We start from the raw sequence: 15,078 nt of genomic DNA on the forward strand, positions 1-15,078 counted from the left end.
ATGATATTACGTGTATACGCACACCAAATAACCTAATGTGCACACTACCACAATCGAATGGTATGTCGATGTAGCACTTTAGGATCGAATCCACAGAGACCAACTATTACACTTTATCTTTATGGGATCAATATCAAGCTAAAACAATATAGGGGTTTTAAAGTTGATTTCGTAACAAGCAAGTAAAAAGATTAATTAAAGATTTCAGATGATTAAAATGCTAGCCTAGGGTGGTTTGGTCGGGTGTTAAGCAAGTGTGAGCCAAACAATTATTCAAGTTTAATTAAGAGCAAGTCTAGAACTCGGATCACTCAAGTAGAACAGCCCACTGTCGTGGAACTGCCCCCTATGCTGATCGATCTTGATACCTAAACTCTCGTTTGGATCAAGATGCGACAGCAAGCAATAGAGATCAAGTCCGATAGGTTCACCAAACACCCTAATATCTACTTTCGCTGATTAGGGATGCTAGGCTCATTCATAACAGATCTAGCAACCTATTACACGGTTAATGAACAGGTTAAACCTAGGATCTAACATTAAGCGGCCAGATTAATGCAAGCATTAAGAACAGTTATGAATGAAGACAATCAATGGTTTCACTTATCTATGTTTAACTCACGGATCTAACACCCTAGACTAAGCAAGTTGACTACTCAGCCATGAACAGAGAAAACACAGAGATCAATTCTGAATAAGACTTCATGTAAATAAAAGAGATAGAAAGAGGGTTCAGGATAATCTTCTCTATGGTGAGAGAGATGGAGCCTTCTCCCTTTACAATCCAAAAGCACAAAAGTCTCCAATGGTTTTCTTCTGTCTAGAATAGCGTAGAATGATAAAGAGAAACAGAAAATATGATATATCCAAGCCACAGGCGGCTGAGAGAGAAATATAGATAATTAGGCAAATCCCGTAATGATTGTAGTTTCCTAAAAAATATCTGCCGCTGGAACACTCACTCGGAACAGTCACTCGGGTTGCTCCGCTATCCGGAACAGTCATCAAGACTGTTCTGCGTGAAAACCACCAAATTGCATTGTTTTCTGCCTCTTTTGTTCCAGCTGATCCATCTCCCATCCAATGCAGCTCCAGACCTGTAATGACTCCAAAAGGACTAGGAAGACTCGATAAAGACTTGAAAACCAATTTAAAAGCATATATACAAGATGTATAAAACACCATATATCAATTCCCCCAGACTTAGATCCTTGTTTGTCCTCAAACAATGTCAAGTATCAAGAACAGGGAGAAAGGTTTGAAAGTGTGGGAACTCTCCTATTCTCAGCAACCATACTTTAACCACGAATCTCTGAACCATACAAGCAGTAAAACTAGGACAACACACCCTTACCGGAACCCCACTGACTGCTGTTCAAAAATCGGCTCCATACTCTTCATCTCAAACCTGAAAAAGCAACACTATCGAGACAGAACTCCCTACATTCATTTAAGAGTAGCGTGAGCTTCTCATCACAGGCATCATTCAGGGTAGACGGTCTAGGTGTGGAACAGGCTATTTAATGGTGGAGTTAAGAGTGTTTAGGGGCTACCATTTCATTGAAGAGGATGCAGGATATCACACAAAATGGCAAGAGAGGATAGATCCATTGATGTCCACAGCCTCTACTCGTTTTGCTCTATCTGGTGCGACTGTTCTGATGACGGAACAGGCAACTGATTGTTCTGCTTTCTACATTCCTCTACACACTCTTCAATAATTGGTACCAACTTCTTTCTCGACCTTTTCAGTGGCTCAATGTTTTTTTTCTGTCTTCCCCTTCTCCATCACATTAATCTCGTTTTTTTTTTTTTTTTTGAAGACTGATATGGTGATGTGACGAAGAAGGAGGTAATACATGATCGTTCTGAGTGCCACTGGTGGTTCTGATTTCGCGACCATTCTGGTTTTCCACCCCTGTTCTTGCGCAGTTCATTGGTTATGGATCGGTTGCTCCCTTAATCTGCTTGTTCTCCTTTCTGACATAATTTCTGCAGCAGTAACAAGTAGGAGGCTGCGTTGATCCTTTCCTCTCCGACCTTTTTGCACATATCTGCACATATGACACTGAAAAACAAATGCATGAAGGTGGAATAAAGGCTAAGGTGCAGGGTGGGAACTAGCTAAAGATGAGCTAGCCACTCAGGATCAGCAAGATGGATAAAAAGGATAAGAAGTCCTGAGTGTGTTCTCGTTTCCCTGATCTAATGCCCATAACAAGAAGAATTTCAGTCAAGATTAGGTTCAAGTAAGATGGAGTTAAGTCTACCCAGTGTAACCTGATCGGCTGAGAACTTCTGGAGAATCAAGTGAGATATATCAGGGTGTTCCAGATCCACATGTGTGTCTTTCGCCACTGCTAAGGTCACTGAATAAGATAACTAAAGCACGAGGTGGTCAGTGATCAACACAGAATAAGGTCCTAATTCCTACAAAATTTTGACTGACTCAATAAAAACTGACTCAAATTGACCCAAAAGAAAAACAAAAGAAAAAAAACGAGTTAGTAAACGACGAAAACCCTCCCCCAGACTTACTTCACAACGTCCCTGGTGTGAAAATAAATCAGAGAGAAGGAGAAAACAAGAATACTTTTTTTTTTTTTGGGTCGAGATACTTACCTGGCGCGGAGCAGCCTGACAGAGCAAGACGCGGTTGCTCCGGTAAAGGATGCTCTGGAATGAGAGCAGCCAGCTGCTTGCTCCAGTCAAGGGTCTCGGATTTTCTGATTTATGACCTGAGACTCAACAAACTAAAAACAAAAATAAGTAAAAAGAAAATCCTAATGTTAATGACACTTACCAGTGGGTTGCCTCCCACCAAGCGCTTGGTTTAAGTCTCTAGCTTGACTTGGTGACTGGGATCAGTCGGGTTGAGCAGGAGGGCTTGTTCCAAAACAAGCTCCACAATCAGACATGTTCAGCTCCAGAACTCTGCTCAACAACTCTTTCACAGCAGCTTTCCCTTTCTCCTTCAGCTCATGTGTGAGAATAGCTCTGACTTTAGAGAAAGGTTTAGAGGTACCCTTGCACTTTACCTCATACTCAATGGAGTTTCCATCACACTTGAGAGGTATCAAAGTCATTGTAGGATCTCCCTTGACCCTTTTCTTGTGGACTTTCTGTTTCACCCTTGAATTCCCTCTGAATTTAGTAGGATCAGTGCTAGGATCTTCATCAAAGAACAGTCTGCTCTCACCCTTATCACCATGCTCCTTTTCTGGAATAACTTTCAGCTTTTCTACATCAAACACTGAGATGCGAGAGGCGTGTGATGAGGAAGATCTGGTGGGTACAGCCTTGTAGAAAACTTTCTTGTTGATGTTGGAGAAGCAGACTCTCTTGTTGGGCATATCGATGGTTGCTCCAACAGTAGCCATGAATGTCCTTCCAAATATCAAAGGCATCTCATGATCCTTGTTCATCTCAACAACTTGAAACTCAGCAGGAACAACGCATTCCCCTACTTGAACATTAAGGCTGCGGATGGTTCCATATGGGACTGCTCTGGAAGAGTTTGCAAAAGTCAGGGTCAGCTGAGAACGCTCAACATTAGCAATACCCAAATCGTCTACAATAGCCTTTGAGACGAGATTCACACAAGAACCAGAGTCACAAAGAGCGTCCTTGAAGGTTGTTCCTGCGATGGAACATGAGAAAACAAACTTTCCAGGATCATCAATCTTAGGCAATACCTTCAGTGCTGGTGTAGACAGTGCTTTGGTATAGAGGACCTTGATCTCCTCTTGAGTCTCTCTACAGTGTTTAAAGAACTGGAGCAATGGACGAATCTGCAGAGCATCTTCGAATGCAAGTTCTTTAGGAAGCCTTCTCACCATCTTGTTAAAACCTATCAGCTGTTCTTCACTAATGGGATCCATCAGATGTCTAGGTGGAATTGGATAGGGAACCTTAGGAACATAGACTCGCACTGGTGGAGTTTCAGCAGGTACGCTAGGACCAGTCACTCCAGAGCTAGCTGACTGTTCTGAGTTCTCTTCTGTGCCTAGAACAGTCTCAGCAAACGGCTGCTCTATTGCATTACAGTGCTCAGTCCTAGGATTTTTATCAGTTCTTCCAGGGAGTGTCTCTTGTTGCCTCTTGACACTCTCAGCTGTTTGAGCAAGCTGAACATCGATCTTTCTCATGTGGATCGCAAGATTGTCATACTTGTTATTCAGCTCAGTGAACATGTTGCCCATCCTGGTGTCAATTTCTGTGGTTACCTGATTCAACACCTTGGCCTGAACCTGCTGACCCTGCAACAGTTGTTGCATCATCACACCCAGACCCTTCAGCTCATCTGATTGACTGTTCTCGTTAGCTGGAACAACTTGCTGATTGCTCTGCGGTTGTCGCTTGTTCTGGTTCTGAATATGCCCAGCTGTAGCTTGCTCCATGTTAAAGACGTACCCTTGGTTGTTTTTCAGTAGCTGATCAACCTTGGCAGTCAGCTCATCTATTTTCTGGGTGTCAGAACTGTTCCCTTTCTTGGAGCAATCACTCTCCTCTTTCTTATTAGCTGAACTAGCAGCCATGTTCTCAATCAGCTTAAACGCTCCATCAGTGGTTTGAGTCATGAAGTCTCCATTGCTCGCAGAGTTTAGAGCACCTTGGTATTTCCAGTCCACTCCATCATAGAAAATGTCCAGGAGGTAATCATCATCAAATCCATGGTGAGGACATTCTCTGCGATAGTCATTGAAGCGCTCCCATGTGTCGCAGAAAGGCTCATCAGTGAGCTGTCTGAAGGAGGTGATTTTGTTCCTCAATGCAGCTGTTCTCGCCTTAGAGTAGAAATGGCTGAGGAACGCTGATCGGACCTGTTCCCATGAAGTGAGAGAGCCGGTAGGGAGAGAGTTCAACCACCGTGCAGCTTTTCCATCAAGAGAGAATGGGAATAACATGCACGTGATGTAGTCTGGTGGAACACCATTCACGCGAGTAAAACTGCAGACTTTTTCGAAGCTCTCAATATGCTCCATTGGAATTTCTGTAGAGAGACCAGAGAACACTTTTCTCTGTACTAGACCGATCAAAGCAGGCTTGATCTCGAAGTCCTGCCTGGTACAAGGTGGAGGAACAATGGCAGAGCGCGTAGTAGGAATGTTACGCGGAAGGTTTTTCTGCCCGATTGGAACAGTCTGCGCCTGTTGTTCCTGCTGCGCGAGAGCAGCCTGTTCAGCAGCATCCTGCTGAGCTTGGATGGTCTGCTGCATTTGTTGCATCTGCTGCTGCATGAGTGCCATAGCCGCAGCGAGATCATCCTGATTGGCGTGATCACCCATAGTGGTGTCAGTTTGCCTTGGTTGTTGACGATTTGTTCTTTCTAACCTTGCTAGCTCCTGGTTGGTAAATGTAACTAACTCTCCTTGTGCGTTTCTCCGAGTATGTCTACTGGTCATGCACCTGGAATATTAGCTGCAACAAAAAGGATAAGGCAAGTTAGAGGTCTTAGACTAAATAAATAACCGAAAAATAAAAGTAAAAAAATGGTCCCCGGCAACGGCGCCAATTTGATATTACGTGTATACGCACACTAAATAACCTAATGTGCACACTACCACAATCGAATGGTATGTCGATGTAGCACTTTAGGATCGAATCCACAGAGACCAACTATTACACTTTATCTTTATGGGATCAATATCAAGCTAAAACAATATGGGGGTTTTAAAGTTGATTTCGTAACAAGCAAGTAAAAAGATTAATTAAAGATTTCAGATGATTAAAATGCTAGCCTAGGATGGTTTGGTCGGGTGTTAAGCAAGTGTGAGCCAAAAAATTATTCAAGTTTAATTAAGAGCAAGTCTAGAACTCGGATCACTCAAGTAGAACAGCCCACTTCGTGGAACTGCCCCCTATGCTGATCGATCTTGATACCTAAACTCTCGTTTGGATCAAGATGCGACAGCAAGCAATAGAGATCAAGTCCGATAGGTTCACCAAACACCCTAATATCTACTTTTGCTGATTTGGGATGCTAGGCTCATTCATAACAGATCTAGCAACCTATTACACGGTTAATGAACAGGTTAAACCTAGGATCTAACATTAAGCGGCCAGATTAATGCAAGCATTAAGAACAGTTATGAATGAAGACAATCAATGGTTTCACTTATCTATATTTAACTCACGGATCTAACACCCGAACACCCTAGACTAAGCAAGTTGACTACTCAGCCATGAACAGAGAAAACACAGAGATCAATTCTGAATAAGACTTCATGTAAATAAAAGAGATAGAAAGAGGGTTCAGGATAATCTTCTCTATGGTGAGAGAGATGGAGCCTTCTCCCTTTACAATCCAAAAGCACAAAAGTCTCCAATGGTTTTCTTCTGTCTAGAATAGCGTAGAATGATAAAGAGAAACAGAAAATATGATATATCCAAGCCACAGGCGGCTGAGAGAGAAAATAGAGATAATTAGGGCAAATCCTGTAATGATTGTAGTTTCCTAAAAAATCTCTGCCGCTGGAACACTCACTCGGAACAGTCACTCGGGTTGCTCTGCTATCCGGAACAGTCATCAAGACTGTTATGCGTGAAAACCACCAAATTGCATCGTTTTCTGCCTCTTTTGTTCCAGCTGATCCATCTCCCATCCAATGCAGCTCCAGACCTGTAATGACTCCAAAAGGAGTAGGAAGACTCGATAAAGACTTGAAAACCAATTTAAAAGCATATATACAAGATGTATATAAAACACCATATATCAGGGACGGATGCAAGAAAGAATGTAATTTTGGAGAATTCCGTGCGGAGCAGCCGAATGGAGCAGCCGCTCCATCACTTAAGATTTTTAACAAAAGTTCCAAAGAATCAGAGATTTTACCTAGGGATCCCTCTCTTTTTTCAGCCGCCTGCGGCCTCTTCTATATATTCTTTCATCTTTTTTAATAATCACTTCAGTTTTTACGTAGAACACATATTCTAAAGAAAATTACTTACGATTTGCTTCTTTGTAAGGGAGAAGGATCTTTCACATCCTAGAGAAGAACCCATGTGGGAACCAAAATTCGCACTGTCGATTTCCGTTTAAATAAAGAAACTAGGAAAACCCTAATTTCCCAGAGGACCCGGATATCTGTTAATTACCACACGTCAAGCAATCAGAACACGAGAATAACAACGATAAAAATAAGAAATCGAAAAGAGAGCAAAGTAGATCTTATTCCGAATCTGCGTATGAGCGTTACAACAAGGTATAAGCCTGGGCTCGAGAGCTGTCGGCGAGATTCCTAGTTCTAGCAACCCTAAGACGGCTAAACCTAATTGAGTCGCAGCTCGAAATAACAAAAACGGAAAATTGCCTAAATTGCTCTAAGTGCTAAGTTTGCTCTGAAAAAGTCCTCTCCCTTGCTCCTCGCCTAGGACTCCTTATATACTAGCTCCAAGGTCGGTTTACGCTTTTACTCTTCTGCCCTTAAGCCGTCATAGCATAAAAATGGAGATATTCCATTTTCCCGATCTTCACAATTATCTTCAAAACTTCCGTATTTATCCGCGGAAACTTGACATTTATCCTTCCTCGTGGGCCAAGCGTGAACCATGCTGTGGTTCACGGGCTTTTGGTTAGGAAAAATCGTAGGATGGGCCTCGAGTCGTGTTTTAGGTCCCTTTGGGCCGTCTTCCGACTCGACACGTTTACTACGAGTTTTCCGTGGTTTCTAATCCGCGAAGTTTGATCGATGAATTAGAATAGCGGGAAACATGGACTGAGCTTGCTACGGTCTTCGGGAGATAGCATTCGAAGGTTTGACGAGAATGCAAGGACTGGTGTCGTATCGATGTTCAGAAAGGTTCAATCGCTACACAGCGACCGAACTTTGGCTCGAGCCCGGTCGCTACGTAGCGACCGAGCGAGACGAGTGCTCGGTCGCTACGTAGCGACCGAGCGGGACGATCGCTCGGTCGCTACGTAGCGACCGAGCTTTGGCTCGGGCTCGGTCGCTACGTAGCGACCGAGCGGGATGATCGCTCGGTCGCTACGTAGCGACCGAGCTTTGGCTCGAGCCCGGTCGCTACGTAGCGACCGAGCGGGACGAGCGCTCGGTTGCTGCATAGCGACCGGCTTGGCTCGGGTTTGGTTGCTGCATAGCGACCGGACGGCGTGTATGCGTGGTGACCGAGCTTGGTTTGTTCGGTTTGAATCCCAAAGGATACTTCTTCGTAAAAACTTCGTATTGGTTATTTTTACAAAAATTACATCTCTTCTTTTACTATCTCTTTCGGAAATACGATCTCCGAGGATTTTCGGGTGGTAATTCCGTCGTAACCGTTTTTGACCCCAACAGTTAGCCCCCAGCCCGTTAGGATCATGCATCGTAGGATCCTAGCGTGCGGTTAGGCATGTTTGGCAAGTTAGGCGTGATGGATGGAATTAATATCCGAAAGTCCGAGCTTGAATAGTAAATCCTCATGTATTATAAGAAGGGAGGTAACTTGTTCCATAATTTTTTCACTTTCTTGTCTTTCTCTAAGATCTTTCTTAAAAAACTTTCTATCTTTCTCTCCACCCTTTTCCTCTATTCTCTCAAGAGAAGTGTAAAGATGTCGAGCAAGAAAAAGATTGCGAAAAAGGGTCTTCGTCCGCGAGTCCTTATGAAGAGCTCGTCGTTCCGAAGATGGAGTTCGTGCCTCACTCGGTGCATCCTGCCGAGAACGAGGCATGGTGGGTTGCTCATTATGGCTCGTTGACCCCTCCCAAGGAGAAGCCGTTCCCGGTCCTGGTCCATCGTGGAGTCGAGGAAGAGGATGCAAGCAGGACTACTGACGAGTTTCTCGCGACGATGCGATCGTTCTACCACATCCCGGATGCTGTGGAGTTCCGGGTTCCCTGCCGCGGGGAATGTGCTAACAGCCCCCCGGAGGGTTACTTTACTTGCTATGAGGCGTTCGTAGTGCGTTGTCGCCTATGGTTCCCCATACCCGAAATTCTCGTCCGAGTGTTGGACCGTTTCGAAGTTGCGATAAGTCAGTTGACACCCCTTGCCATTCAGCATCTTATTGGGATCCTGATCCTAAGCTACGAGCATGGCCTTTCCCTTTCCGTCGATCATTATGAAGCGCTTTTGAGGCTTCAACTTGTCAGGGGTACGGATAAGCATAGGTTGGTCCCTCGGAAATTTATGTCAGTGGTTAAGAAGTTCATTTCGAACTTCAACTCGTGGAAGAAGTTCTTTTTCTTTGTTCGTATAGACGCTGCATCCGTCGAAGAGAGTTGCATTCCACTGTTCCGGAGGTTGCCAAATGATCGTCCCTTCATCAACCCTTTTGCTCCGTTCCCCGAGGACATCATTTCGGTGAGGGATCTTCTCAGGAATGGTCCCTTCTTCTGGACTTCTTTTACGCCGAAGAGGGTTCGGAAGGCACTGAGATTCGTGCAACCCTGGTCCCGCTTTGGATGCGGACACGGGAAGCGACTCCGAACCCGACGACCAGAATCCCGCCGAAGCTCCAACAGCTGTGCCGGAGTCGAGCTCTTGGAAGGGGAAAGATGTCGATCTTGGCGACATAGAGTTTTCGATGGATGACTCTATGCTTCCAGGATGGCATCCGAACCTTGCTTACGGCGACGGGAGCGGTTCGAGCGAGGCCCCTATTCCGGATTTCGATGATTTCTTTGCTGGGCTGCCATCGGGTTTTGATGCTCCTCCTCCTACGAAAGAATCGGCGAGGCCGAGAGTCGTTGCGGAAGAATCTCGCATCATCAATGGGGTTAGTTTTTTGAGAATTTTTTGGTGATTGTCCTATGTATATATTTATAACATGCCAATCGATTTTGCAGGGCCTGAGCTTGCTGGGCTCGGCCATTGTGGCGGGCCATAGAGAATCTATGGTCTACCGCTTCAAAGCGGAGAAAGCGGAGCGGGATCTCGCTCGCGTGCAAGGCGAGATGCTGGAGCGAGAGGCGCAACTTACTCGTGATCATGCGCGGGCTGTTCGTAAAGCGGAGAGGAAAGGCAAAAGAGAAATCGTCGAGGTGATGAAGACTCGTGCATCTCAATTCCAGGTTGAGTATGGGAACCTCAAGAATGCCTTTACCTCGGTGGGTGACTTTCGCGAGTGCCGCGGTTCGGTCGGAAGTCTTTGGAGGACGCGAGCCGATGACTATGTGTTTGAAGAGGAAATGAGCTTGATGAAGAGTGGGATGAGTGATCGTGCCCATGCTGAGGCGCTTATCCCTCCGATTGACGAGAAGATTCAAGGGTTCTGGGATTCCATCCCGGTTTCCCCTGATACCGAGGAGGTTCCGACCGGGTTTCCCGATGGTGGCGAGGAAGTGGATCGTCCCGCGGATGCGTTCGGCGCTTCGTTGTCCGGGGACTTTGACTTTGGATTATGAGAAGCGGATTAGTTATGCTTTTATCTGTTTTCGGCCAAGTGTGGCCCTTTGAATTTGGATTTTGTTTAGGCCTAGATGGCCGTATTTATATTTACCGGGACTGGCCGTTGGTGGCTTTGAATCCCTTGCCGCTTTACGCGGTTTATTTATATGATAAATGTTTTATTTCGAATTTTCCTGAGTAGGGTTGAAGTAAATACGAGTTGTCGTCTCGTATTTAGTTCTGATTAGACATTCAATCTGTTGGTTCGTTTGTGATTTTCGTAAAAATTTACTTATCTTTACGATTTTCGAGAACATTGAGATATGAACGGAGAGACATGGTTTAGGATCTCGTATCTTTTAGATATCATGCCTTGAGATGTTTGAGACCAGAGCGTTGGGTTTAGGGCAAGACCTAGGTTTACTTTCGGTTTAAGGTTTGTGCGGTGACTAGCCGGCTATCGTTTTTCCTGTTGCGATTTCTTTCTGACTCGCACCGATTTAAAGTCCGCGATATGTTCTCGGCTTATATGACTTGTATGGTACGAATCGAGCATCTTCTCAGAATCAACTGGAAGTGCTAAACCAAAATTTCGGATTTTTGTTGTAGCGCGCTTTTGTCCTTGTGCTGGACGTTTTTAAAGATCAAAAGAGTGATCGGATTGCGTTTGTTTAAGACGGCTGGCGTGTTCGTCGGGGCCAATCGACGAACGGGGTGTAAGGTTTTTGGTGGTCGCGTTCGGACAATTTGTTAGTATTGTCCTCGAATTTTAACTTTTGCGACGTCTCGCAGTTATTTCGAGGCTTATACGTGTATTTTTGCGTGTTTGAAAGGCGATAATCTTTACGATTTTTGGGCCGGAAGGGGCCGCAGACAAGAGTCTTAACGTTTTCAGGCGTGTCCTGAAAGTTTCTTTTGTGTTTTACTGAAGCGTAAACGTTTTCGAAAAAAAGGACAACGTATATTGTAGTAAAAGTTTTTGAAGTTTCTAAAAACTCGATTACAATAATGAAGATTTTTCTAAGTGGGAGTATACGAGTATACGCACCCACTCCCCCCCCCTTTTTAGAGAGGGGGATAGCTGAACTCGTCTTTTGACGAGCTGCCTACGTACCCCTTTCGAGGATCAAGCCATCTCGTAGTTCTGTTTCATGCCGCGAGTGTTCTTACTCGGCGGTAGATGTCGCGATGTCCGCCTTGACCGTGTCGATCGTGGCTGGGTCGACGTTATTTTCCGGATGTTCCGGTTGAGTTGTCGCGTGGGCTTCGGATTTATGTCGAGCTTCGACGTCCGCTGCGTTTGCGTTGATAGATGATTTTACTTCGTCTTCTCCTGGGGCGCTTTTGGCTGAAGATCGATCTATCTTTGCGCGTTTGCCGTTTGCGGAAGCCGTGATTTGCCTTAACTTATTCTCCGCGAGGAAGCATAGTCGCGACTGTTTTTGGCATCCCCAGATGGCTGCGACTCCGCTCGGCGTTGGGAACTTGAGACCCAGGTGGTAGGTTGACGGAACTGCCTGCATGGCGTTGAGCCATGGGGTTCCCATGATCACGTTGTAGATAGCGGGATGATCGACTACCGCGAATTCGACGATTTTCGTGATCTCCTTGGCCATGACTGGCAATTGGATTGATCCGAGAGTCATCGACACTTCGCCTGAAAACCCGTGAGTGGTTTTGGCGTTGGAATTACTTCTCCGAGTTCGATACTCATCCGCTTGAGAGTGTCGCGGAAGATTACGTTGACCGTGCTTCCCGTGTCGACGAGTACCCTTCCGACTTCTAGATCTCGTATGACGAGATCTATGACAAGCGGGTCGCAGTGAGGTTGGTCGATACCGCCGGCTTCTTCCTCTGTGAAGGTGATCGAGCAACTTTGGCCGTCTCGAGGAGGAGACCATGTAGGCCAATTTGCACTTGATTCTGCCTTCCGTTGGTAAGCCTTGATGGCCGACACGGTATCGCCGCAGTATTGTGATCCTCCGATGATCATATTGACTCTGCGACGATTGTTATCGTTCCCTTTGTCATCCGGCCTCCTACCGCGTTTATCCCCAGGATGGTTTCGTTGAGGGGATTTTTCAGCGGGCGGATTTCTATCTGTTTGGAGGCCGATCAGAATCGAGGATGAGATCCTTGACGCTAGTTACTTCCGAAAGCTCTCCAGCGAGTAGCTTCGCGGCCAGTCTTGCTCCCAAGACTTTGCAATTGGTCGTGGAGTGTCCTCGGGATTGGTGGAACTCGCAGAAGGTGTTTTCGTCATACCCTTGATTGCGAGTCCATGTGTTGCCCGTGGTCCGGCCTTGATCCGAACTGATCGCATAGTTATGCGCCCCTTGGAGATCTTCCCCCTCGTGATGGACGTACTTGTCGTTACGAGAGTTCTTCTTTTTCCCCTTCGGATCTGCGTCTTTCGAGGATGGTCTTGCCGGCTTATGTTTTTGCGATAAGACTTTAGTTTCTTCCTCGACTATGATGTAGTCCGTTGCTTTGTGGAGGGCGTCCTGGATCGTTCGCGGTTTGTCGAGAGTTATCCATTTTCTGAATTTCGACTTGTACCAGAGCGTCTTTCTCAGCGCGTCGATGGCCACTTTGTCGCTTATCCCGCTGACCCTGGACATTATCAGCTTGAATCGACTGATAAACTCGCGGAGGGGTTCGTCTTCCCTCTGGGAGAGACTCCAGAGGTCAACATCGGAGGTTTCCCTGTCTATGAATACAGAGTACTGTTTGAGGAATTCCGATGCGAGCTGTCGAAAACTCCCGATGGTGTTGCGACGAAGGCGTGCGAACCATTCGAGCGCTGCTCCTTCGAGATTTTCGACGAACAGGCGGCAATAGCCGGCATCTTTTTTGCCGTCCTTCAGTCTTGCTCTTCCCATCGCGATGTGGAAAGCCTGAAGGTGCGCTTTTGGATCGGCCGTACCATCGTACTTCGGTACTTTGATCTTTCCCGGATCGGACACCCTCATGTCCGAAATGCGACTGGTAAAGGGGGTCTTTCGAGCTCCTTCCAGCAGTCGATCGATCTCGGGGGCAGCACTAGTAGCATGATGGATTTGAGACTTTACGGCTCTCACTTCTGCCGCAGTCTTAGTGATGTAGTCGCGAAGATCGCGGATATCCGATGTCTCGTCAGTGGATTTCCGAGCCTGTCGGCGTTTACTGCGAGTGAGCTCGGTTTGCCTTTCGGCCAGCTCCTCTTGTTCGTTCCAATAGGCGACTTCTTCTTCTTCCGTCATTGGTTTTTCGAACGGGGAGCCTTCCCGAGCGGATCGGCTTCTGGTCCTTCTTGGATGTCTGTCGACATCCTCGTCGGTGTCGTTGGAGACATCGCTAGGATCCAGGTCAATGTGTTCGGCTTTGTTATCCTCCGAGTCCTTTGCAGGGGGCGGAAGATTTTCAGGGTTCCCCTTTTCGACGCGAGATTTCTCGCTAGGGTTTTGACCGGAAGGTCGTTCCCGCGCGAGTCCTGCTCTATCGAGTGGGGTGGCGAAGTCGAGCCTCTTCCCGTGGATTTTGGTGGTTCCGTGGGGACGGATAGCTTGGGTTCTTGCCGTTAAGATTTCAACCTGTTTGGTCAAGGTATTCACGAGCTTATCCTGTTCTTCCGACCTTTTCTCATAGGTGGCGAACATCTTTTTGAACTCCTCGAGCGTCGCGGCGTTGGCTTGCGCGTTGGCCGTGTATACGTCCGCTACTGGAGTGTGGAGATCGGTGCCGCTGCCTCCATTAAGAAGAGTTTGCACGTTATCCGCGTCGTTGGTTGACATGTCAGATTGTGTGTGGCTTTTGCGGGTTAGATTGATCCGTAAGTCCCCCTCCTTCTAGCGCCAAACTGTGGGAACCGAAATTCGCACTGTCGATTTCCGTTTAAATAAGGAAACTAGGAAAACCCTAATTTCCCAGAGGACCCGGATATCTGTTAATTACCACACGTCAAGCAATCAGAACACGAGAATAACAACGATAAAAATAAGAAATCGAAAAGAGAGCAAAGTAGATCTTATTCCGAATCTGCGTATGAGCGTTACAACAAGGTATAAGCCTGGGCTCGAGAGCTGTCGGCGAGATTCCTAGTTCTAGCAACCCTAAGACGGTTAAACCTAATTGAGTCGCAGCTCGAAATAACAAAAACGGAAAATTGCCTAAATTGCTCTAAGTGCTAAGTTTGCTCTGAAAAAGTCCTATCCCTTGCTCCTCGCCTAGGACTCCTTATATACTAGCTCCAAGGTCGGTTTACGCTTTTACTCTTCTGCCCTTAAGCCGTCATAGCATAAAAATGGAGATATTCCATTTTTCCCGATCTTCACAATTATCTTCAAAACTTCCGTATTTATCCGCGGAAACTTGACATTTATCCTTCCTCGTGGGCCAAGCGTGAACCATGCTGTGGTTCACGGGCTTTTGGTTAGGAAAAATCGTAGGATGGGCCTCGAGTCGTGTTTTAGGTCCCTTTGGGCCGTCTTCCGACTCGAGACGTTTACTACGAGTTTTCCGCGGTTTCTAATCCACGAAGTTTGATCGATGAATTAGAATAGCGGGAAACATGGACTGAGCTTTGTACGGTCTTCGGGAGATAGCATTCGAAGGTTTGACGAGAATGCAAGGACTGGTGTCGTATCGATGTTTGGAAAGGTTCAATCGCTACACAGCGACCGAACTTTGGCTCGAGCCCGGTCGCTACGTAGCGACCGAGCGAGACGAGTGCTCGGTCGCTACGTAGCGACCGAGCTTGGCTGAGCTC

The 15,078-nt window shown here is 46.3% G+C and overlaps 1 non-coding gene across 1 annotated transcript; it reads left to right on the top strand.

Moving 5' to 3' along the window:
- The first annotated feature begins 4,668 nt into the window (after positions 1-4,668).
- Positions 4,669-4,775, top strand: LOC117128668. Its single transcript, XR_004452063.1, has one exon. It is a non-coding gene; the product is annotated as a small nucleolar RNA R71 (small nucleolar RNA).
- The last annotated feature ends 10,303 nt before the right edge of the window (positions 4,776-15,078 follow it).

Source organism: Brassica rapa, chromosome A09 (genome assembly GCF_000309985.2).
Source record: "Brassica rapa cultivar Chiifu-401-42 chromosome A09, CAAS_Brap_v3.01, whole genome shotgun sequence".
Taxonomy (NCBI): Eukaryota; Viridiplantae; Streptophyta; class Magnoliopsida; order Brassicales; family Brassicaceae; genus Brassica; species Brassica rapa.